Here is a 9,568-nt window from a genome sequence, read left to right as displayed (position 1 = left end):
GGGTAGCTGTTTCCTTCTCCAGGGATCATCCCAATTCATGGATCATACCCAGCTCTCCCGCATTGCAGGCGGATTCTCTACTGTCTGAGCCACCAGGGAAACTCAAGTAATTTATTACCCAAGATGTATGACAATGGGAATAGAAAAGATCCGTTATTTGAACCAATTCCTTAATGGAAATTGTGTTAGTTTTCCACTGTTACTATAACACATAACCATGAATTCAACGGCTTACACCACACCATGCATTATCTCATGGTTCTGTAGATCTGAAATCCAGGTGCAGCTTGGCTCAGATGGGTCTTCTGCTTAGTCTCAAACAACCAAAATCAGTGTTAGAATTCCCTTCAGAGGTTCTGGGCTTGAATCTGCTTTCAAGCTCAGTTGTTGACAGAATTTATTTCCTTGCAGCTGGAGAAATGAAGTCCCAGTTTCCTTGCCAGCCATCAGCCAGGGACGAGTCTTTGACCCTAGAGGCTGTCTGCATTCCTTCCCATATTTTCTCTGTGTCTCTCCTCTCACCTCAGCGGATCTAGTCCTTCCCTTCCTTAGCATCTCTCCAATTTTTCCTTCTGCCTCATATTTTTAATTCTAGCCAGAGTTCATGTGATTAGATTTTCCCTATAAAATAATCCATAATTATTTATCTATTTGAAGGTCCAAACTTTAATTATATCTGCAAAGTCTCCTTCGCTACACAATACATGTGATGAAACATGATATATTCATAAGATATATGCATAATATGGAGACATTTTGAGGTGGCCATTACTCAGGGGCTTTCCTGGTGGCTCAGACTGTGGCTCAGACAGTTAAGAATCTGTCCACAATGCAGGAGACCTGGGGTTTGATCCCTGGGTCTGGAAGATCCCCTAAAGAAGGGAACAGCTACCCACACTAGCATTCTTGCCTGGAGAATTCCATGGACAAAGGAACCTGTCAGGCAATAGTTCATGGGGTCAGAAAGAGAAGGACACAGTTGAGTAACTAACACTTTCATTACTCAGCCTACCACAGATGGACTGTTCTTGGCACGTAATAAATAACTGATAAATCTATGGCAAAGTCAATCACTTCTCACTGTCTCCACTGCTACCATTCTAATCTAAATCGCTGTCATCTTTTACCTAGACTAATTCAAATACCTTTAAACTGATTTCGGTTTCCATCCTTAATTGAAATAAAATTTAAACATATTGTTACCGTGAAAGTGATCTGACCACTTTTGTCTGAGATTCTACCTTTGCCTCACCCTCAGTCACTAACCACAGGAGTTTTCTTTTTACTTTTTAAACCAAAGATTTTAAAGAATTTTAACTGTCTCATCATTTTACTTAGAATGCTTCCCTATTAGAACTTTCTTCATTTAGGCCTCAGTTTAAATATTCCACTCTTAATGAAGACTTCTACAGTCTTATTATCTAAGCAAGGAAGCCTTCATCTCGTTTCTACTAAGTCACTCTGTGTCCTATTTCCTGCCATATTTCTCTCATAATATTTACTATCAAAAATCCTCCCACTTATCTACTTATTTATATGTTCACTCCAGAGGCCCATAATTAGAATATTAACTCTGAAGGAGCAAGGTCCTGGTCTATCTTGTCCACAACTTTACCATCAGCATCTAAACTAGTACCTGACACTATTTGTTCTATAAGTGAATAAATAGATGGATGAATTATTCTTTAAATTCCCCTTCTAGTCTAAAGAAGAAATAAGAAATGGAAGTGACAGAGATTTAGGGGCTGCTGTGCATTGAATGATGTCCTCACAAAAGATACATTCAAGTCCTAAAGCCTTGGTACCTATGAATGTGACCTTATTTGAAAACAGGGACTTTGCAGATATGATCAAATTAATGTGAATTCACACTGGAGTAGAGTGACCCCTTAACCCAAACGGCTGATGTTCTTTTAAAAAGAGGGGGAGATACATAGAGGTGGAGACACACAGGAGGAACGCTGGGTAATAGCAGAAGCAGAGATGAGTGATGTATCTGTAAGCCCAGGGAGACTAAGAATTGCTGGTGACACCAGAAACTAAGAATAAGATATAGAAGAGATTTCATCTGAGAGCTCTCAGAGAGAGCATGGCCCTGTCCACAGCTTAATATAGTACTTCCAGCTTCCAGAACTTTCAAAGAAAAAAATTCCATTGTATAAAACCACCTAGTTTGTGATATTTTATTATGGCAGCCGTAAGAAATGAATACAAGGGCTATTTATCAAGATGCAGGTTTACAGGTCTGAAATTGTTGTTTCAATTGTAATGTATTAGCTTTCATTTGCAGGACCACCTGAAATACCGTAAAATGTTGCCTTATCAAAGCAGACTCATAGAAAGCATAGCTGTCACTCAATGCTAAATTTTACTAATGATTCACAGTGAATATAAGCAAACTCCAAGCATGGATGCGACATTGCTTTTGGAGGAACCCTGAATCTGTCAGATTCAGGTCCCTAATGTCCTTTGCTTACTTTGGTGTTGGAGTAATAGAACTAATAGTAGAGAACTGGCAATATATGCGTGAATTACATGCTGGCCCAGAGAACACTGTTTGGATCCAGGCTTTCTTTGTTTTGTGTATTCACTTACTAGGGCTGCCATAACAAAATACCACAGACGGGGTTACTTTAAGAGAAGTGAGAACTTATTTCTACTCTATGAGCTATGAATATGAATATGAATATTCATACTCTCATAGTTTTGAAGGTTGAAGTCCAAGATCAAGGTGTTGGCGGGTTCGGTTTCTCCATTGGCCTCTCTCCTGGGCACTGTTCACATGGACTTTCCTGTGTGTGCATCTCTGGTATCTTGTCCTCTTCTGAGGACACAGTCCTACTAGATTAAGGCTTCTCCCTGACAAGCTCATTTAACCTTAACTGCCTCTCTAAAGGCCTTGTTTTCAAACGCAGTCACAGTGGCTGGTGGTTAAACCTTGAACATATTAATTTTGAGAAGACTCAATTATATGTATCTATCTATATATATAATGCTAATGTATTTATGTATATTAAAATATATATTATCCATTTAATCATTTTTAAGGAAAGTTTAATAGCTGCTTTCAATTTTTGTTCAGAAAGTCATTTAATTCAGCCAATATATTTATTGAAATATAATTGACAAAATAGTGATGGTTTGTTATAAATGTATATTATGAAATAATTCTCTCCTTTGATTTCAGTAATAAATCTATCACCTCACCTATTTTCTCTTCTGTTTTCTTTTTTGATGAGAACATTTAAGTGTTACTCTCTTAGGAGATTTCAGACATGTAATACAGTGTTATAAATTATAATCACATTATTCATTAAAACCTCAGACCTTCTTCATCTTATAACTGAAAGTCTATATCCTTTTGCCAGCATCACCCTATTTCTCCATCCTCCTCCAGCTCCTGGTGACCACTTTTTTACTCCCTGTTTCTATATGTATTACTTAAACACATTTCCTGTATAAGGGATACCATACAGTTTTTGTCTCTCTGACATATTTCATTCATTGCACAATGTCCTCCATGTCCATCCATATTGTAACAAATAATAGAATTCTCTTCTCATTGAGTGCAGTATAATACTGTATTATATAAAGTTACACAATTTCTTTTTTGTTTTATTTTTTAATTGGAGGAAAATTGCTTTGCAATGTTGTATTGGTTTCTGCTGTACAGCAATGTAAATCAGTCATGATTATACATATATACTCTCCTTCTTGAGCCCCCTGCCCCTTCCCCCATCCCATTCCTCAATGTCTTCACAGAGCACCAGGCTAGGCTCCCTGTGTTATACAGTAGGTTCACACTAGCTATCTGTTTTACACATGGTATTGTGTGTGTGTGTGTGTGTATATATTAATGCTACTTTCTCCATTCATCCCACTTTCTCCTCCCCCCACTGTGTACACAAGTCTGTTCTCTACATCTGGGTCTCCATTCCTTCCCTGCAAATAGGCTCATCAATACCATTTTTCTTGATTCCATACATATGTGTTAATGTACAATATTTGTTCTCTTTCTGACTTACTTCACTCAGTATAACAGGTTCTAGGTTCATCTACCTCAGTAGAACTGACTCAAAGCTATTCTTTTTACAGCTGAGTAATATTCAGTTGTATATATGCACCACATTTTCTTTGTCCATTCATCTGTGAATGGACATCTAGTTTGCTTCCATGTCCTAGCTATTATAAACACACACATTTTCTTGACCCATTCATCCATTGATGGACACAAATGTGTCAATAACTAATGAGGAAAAACATTTCCTATGCATTATCACATACAGAAAAAAGTGAGACAAGCCTTCCCCCCCACCAAGGATTCAGGCTGTGAGATGAAAGAAATCATATAATAACTAACTCAGTAAACATGCCATAAAGGTATAAAGCAATGTGTAAATTTCAAAAACAAACAAACAAACAAAAAATGTCCATCCAGCTGTTTGGAATCAGCCAGAGGTTTAGTAGAGGATCAGAGAAATCTTGGAATCTGGGAAGACACAAGTATTATTGGTGGAAAGAGTGACTGTGTGAAAGTCTTCAGTCAGAATTAAGGTCATATGCATGCTTCCCTGGTGGCTCAGACGGTTAAGCGTCTGTCTACCATGTGGGAGACCCGGGTTCGATCCCTGGGTCAGGAAGATCCCCTGGAGAAGGAAATGGCAATGCAGTCCAGTACTATTGCCTGGAAAATCCCATGGACAGAGGAGCCTGGTAGGCTACAGCCCATGGGGTCGCAAAGAGTTGGACATGACTGAGCAACTTTACCTTATTACTAATAAATCTCACAAGAGTTTTGGACCACTATAGCTTAAACTTCATATTTTTAAACAAAAACATAAAATGGTTTCAGAGTCTTTTTTTTTTTCAATTCTTATAGTGTGATAAGGCCCATCAGGGCAGTTTGTAAAGGAAATATCTAATTTTGTGAAGGCATAAGTTGAAGTATTCACTACAGTCTCCTCAAGTTCCAAAATTTATTGAATGCTAGGGAAGTAGAAGCACAAGGAATTGTCTTTATACACAACTAATTCTAATAAAAAGCTCATTTTTTCTAGGTTAAACTATATGAAATTATCACTATCTGGATATTTTTGACCTAACAAACCCAATCCCATATGGTTCAACTTAATAAATAAAATTCCATTTATAAATTATAGTTCTGCCTCCAAATACTGTAATCAAGATATAAGTTCCATATGCAATTAATCTTGTCATCCAAATCACTAACAGAGCAATTATAACTTAAAAACTAAGTTTCATAAGTCTAATATGCTGAGGTTAAAGTCATGTGGAAAATAACATGCTATACATTTAAGGCAAGATAATATCAACTTAGGTTTTGCCGTATTCTTCTAAAGGACAGAATTTAACAGGAAAAAAAAGAGAAAAGTTACATTTTGGATAAATCATACACTGGCCCCAAAATTTTCATAAAAATAACTTTCTACCACTTTTGTTATAATTTTTAGCTAGCTTATGTAGTAACTGATTACATCTCAATAAACAGATCCAATATGGCATTCAAAGTACATTAGTGTTGCTCTGTTATACTACTAGTCTCTTTCCTGGGTGCACATTAGATTTAAAGGATCATGCAGCTGGCAGAGAATAAGTTGCTATTATGAAACAGCTATTTAAGTGTGAATTGTTCCTCAAGCTGCCACGGGTAATAGAGGACTTACAAGAAATTTTCTCCATTTCAGTAAATTAACAGTCTGGGGAGAAATATTTTCAGAGTCACTTAAGACGTAGGGTACTTTCCTTTAGTTCATAAAAATTACCACACCTCCCAAAGCACATTAACCCAGGGAGGAATCCTTGAGCCTTTATATTCTCATAAACTTTATCAAAGTCACTGATTTCAAGATCTTTTGAACTTTAAATCTTACATTTAGTCTTTTTTTTATTTTGGACTCAGTGGAAAAAGGCGAGGGTGGGATGACTTGAGAGAATAGCGCTGAAATATGTACATTGCCATATGTAAAATAGATGACAAGTGCCTGTTCAATGAATGAAGCAGGGCAACCACGTAAGCCTGTGCTCTGGGACAACCCATAGGGATAGAGTAGGGAGGGAGGTGGGAGAGGGGTTCAGGAAGTGAGGGGACATGTATACCTGTGGCTGACTCATGTTGATGTATGGCAAACACCATCATGATATTATAAAATAATTATCTTCCCATTAGAATAAATTAATTAATTTAAATCTTACATTCAATTTCTAAACCTTAAAAAAAGGCATTTCTTTTCTTCCCTTTCACACCTAAACCTTTTACTGTGTTTGAATAATCTCTTCTTTATTAGTCTGGGCAAGAGAGAGAAAACATGAAAATACCACCTTTCCTGTAAGTGTTGAAAATTCTAGGTACTTGGTTTCCAACCTTCTCTGTACTTGAATTTGTGAGCATGTGACTTAGGCTTCTTCAAGCAGATGTAAATTGCCTGACTTTGTGTCAGAGCTGATGACAAACATGGGAGGTGCTACTGCAGCATCAGATTACCAATCTCTTTCTCTCTCTAAGTGTGTGTGTGTGTGTGTGTGTGTGTGTGTGTGTGTGTGCGTATCCATTGGGTCAGAAAGAATCAGACATAACTGAGCGACTAAGCATAGCACATGGGCAGACCTGCTAAGTCACTTCAGTTGTGTCCAACTCTTTGCGACCCTATGGACTGTGGCCCACCAGGCTCCTCTGCCCATGGGATTCTCCAGGAAAGAACACTGGAGTGGGTTGCCATGCCCTCCTCCAGGGGATTTCCTGTCCCAGGTATCAAACCAGCATCTCTTGTATCTCCTGCATTGGCAGGCTGATATTTCATCACTAGCACCACCTGGGAAGCCCAATATATACATAGATATTGATATATATCAATACAGCTATAGGTACGTACTATCTATCTAATACTTATTTCCATCTCCTAAAGACATCAAGTTTTCCTGGAATAAAAGAAGCATTTTAGGATTTGCACACAGCCACAGTATAAGCGAGTTCAAAGTGCATAAGAACTAGTTTTCTCTTTTTCTGGTTAGGTTAGTTTCTTTGTTTCTACAGTTGATTCTCTGTTTTCTTATTTTGTGGAATGTACAATTGTGGACATTTCTCAAAATATTTTCTTCTGCTCTATTGTTATTAAATGGACATTTTAGCTGACAGGAGAAATCTATGCCCATTTTCCCCACTCAAAACAAGAATATCTAGTATCTGGAGCCTGGTAGGCTGCAGTCCATGGGGTAGCTAAGAGTCAGGCACGACTGAGCGACTTCACTTTCACTTTTCACTTTCATGCATTGGAGAAGGAAATGGCAACCCGCTCCAGTATTCTTGCCGGGAGAATCCCAGGGACAGAGGAGCCTAGTGGGCTGCCGTCTATGTTGTTGCACAGAGTCAGACACGACTGAAGCGACTTAGCAGCAGCAGCAGCAGCAGCAGAGCTAATAAAAAATAATCCTTTGTCAGTGATCCTTTGATAGGTTGTTTGTCTATGAAAGGTGTTAGAATCTTCTCTTGTGCCATCATGCTCTGAAATTGTACAAAAATATGTCTAATTGATGGCATTTTTATTCCATTTTGTTTTTATTTTTGATGCCCTTTCAACTTAAAAGCATTTGTCTTATTTCAGCTATCAAAGTTGTCCTCCATTTATGTTATCTTTGATTTTGGTATCAGGGTGATGGTGGCCTCATAGAATGAGTTTGAAGTGTTCCTTCCCCTGAAATTTTTTGAAAGAGTTTTAGAGGACAGGCATTAGCTCTTCTCTAAATGTTTGATAGAATTCTCCTGTGAAGCCATCTGTTCCTGGGCTTTTGTTTTTTGCGAGATTTTTGATCATAGCTTCAATTTCAATGCTTATAGTTGGGTTGTTAATAATTTCTATTCCTTCCTGTTCAGTCTTGGAAGATTAAACTTTTCTAAGAATCTGTCCATTTCTTCCAGGTTATCCATTTTTTTTTTTTTTTTGCCACATAGTTGTTCATAATAGTCTCATAATCCTTTTTATTTCTGCAGTGTCTGTTGTAACCTCTCCTTTTTCATTTCTAATTTTGTCAATTTGATTCTTCTCTCTTTTTTTCTTGCTTGCTGAGTCTGGTTAAAGGTTTGTCAATTTTGTTTATCTTCTCAAAGAACCAGCTTTTAGTTTTATTAATTTTTATTATTATTTCTTTCATTTATTTCTGCTCAGATATTTATGATTTCTTTCCTTCTACTAATTTTGGGCATTTTTTTTTCTTTTTCCAGTTGTTTTAGGTGTAAAGTTAGGTTGTCTATTCAACGTTTTTCTTGTTTCTTGAGATAGGATTGTATTGCTATAAACTTTCCTCTTAGAACTGCTTTTGCTGTGTCTCATAGGTTTTGAGTTGTTGTGTTTTCATTTTCATTTGTTTCTAGAAATTTTTTTATTTCCCTTTTGATTTCTTCAGTAACCTGTTGGTTATTTAGAAATGTTTTGTTTAATATTCATGTGTTTGTGTTTGTTACAGTTTTTTTCTTGTAATTGATATCTAGTCTCACAGCATTGTGGTCAGAGAAGATGCTGATAGGATTTCAATTTTCTTAAATTTACTAAGATTTGATTTGTGACCCAAGATATGGTCTATCCTGGAGAATGTGCACTTGAGAAGAAGGTGTATTCTTCTGCATTTGGATGGAATGTCAAGAAGGTATCAATGAGATCCATCTCATCTAATGTATCATTTAATGTGTTTCCTTATTAATTTTCTATTTTGATGATCTATCCATTGGTGTGAGTCAGGTGTTAAAGTCCCATACTATTATTGTGATAGTGTCAATTTTTCCTTTTATGTCTGTTAGTGTTCATCTTGTGTATTGAGGTGCTTCTATGTTGGGTGCATAGATATTTACATTTGAGGAAGACAAATGTCTTCCTCTTGGATTGATCCCTTGATCATTATGCAGTGTCCTTCCTTATCTCTTGTAATCTTTATATTAAGGTCTATTTTGTCTGTTGTGAGGGTTGCTACTCCAGCTTTCTTTAGCTTCCTATTTTCATGGAATATATTTTCCCATCCTCTCACTTTCAGTCTATATGTGTTTTGAGGTCTGAAGTGGGTTTCTTGTAGATAGCATAAACATGAGCCTTGTTTTTGTATCCATTAAGCCAGTCTGTGTTTTATGGTTGGAGCATTTAATCCATTTACTTTAAAGTAATTATTGATATATATGTTCCTATTGTCATTTTCTTAATTGTTTGGGGTTAATTTTGTAGATCTTTTTTCTTCTCTTGTATTTCTTGACTATATAAGTCCCTTTAACACTTGTAAAGCTGCTTTGTTGGTACTGAATTCTCTTAACTTTTGCTTGTCTGAAAAGCTTTTTATTTCTCCATCAATCTTGAATGAGATCCTTGCTGTAACCTACAAGTAATAAGTAATCTTGGTTGTAGATTTTTCCCTTTCAGTATTTTAAATATATCATACCATTCCCTTCTGGCCTGCAGAATTTCTGCTAGAAGATCAGCTGTTAAATGTATGGAGTTTCCCTTTATGTTACTTGTTGCTTTCTGCTTGCTGCTGTTAATATCCTTAGAAAACTAGGAATAAAAGCACCATA

Source organism: Oryx dammah, unplaced genomic scaffold, assembly GCF_014754425.2.
Source record: "Oryx dammah isolate SB20612 unplaced genomic scaffold, SCBI_Odam_1.1 HiC_scaffold_20, whole genome shotgun sequence".
Lineage (NCBI taxonomy): Eukaryota > Metazoa > Chordata > Mammalia > Artiodactyla > Bovidae > Oryx > Oryx dammah.
Note: the sequence above shows the minus strand (reverse complement) of the source record.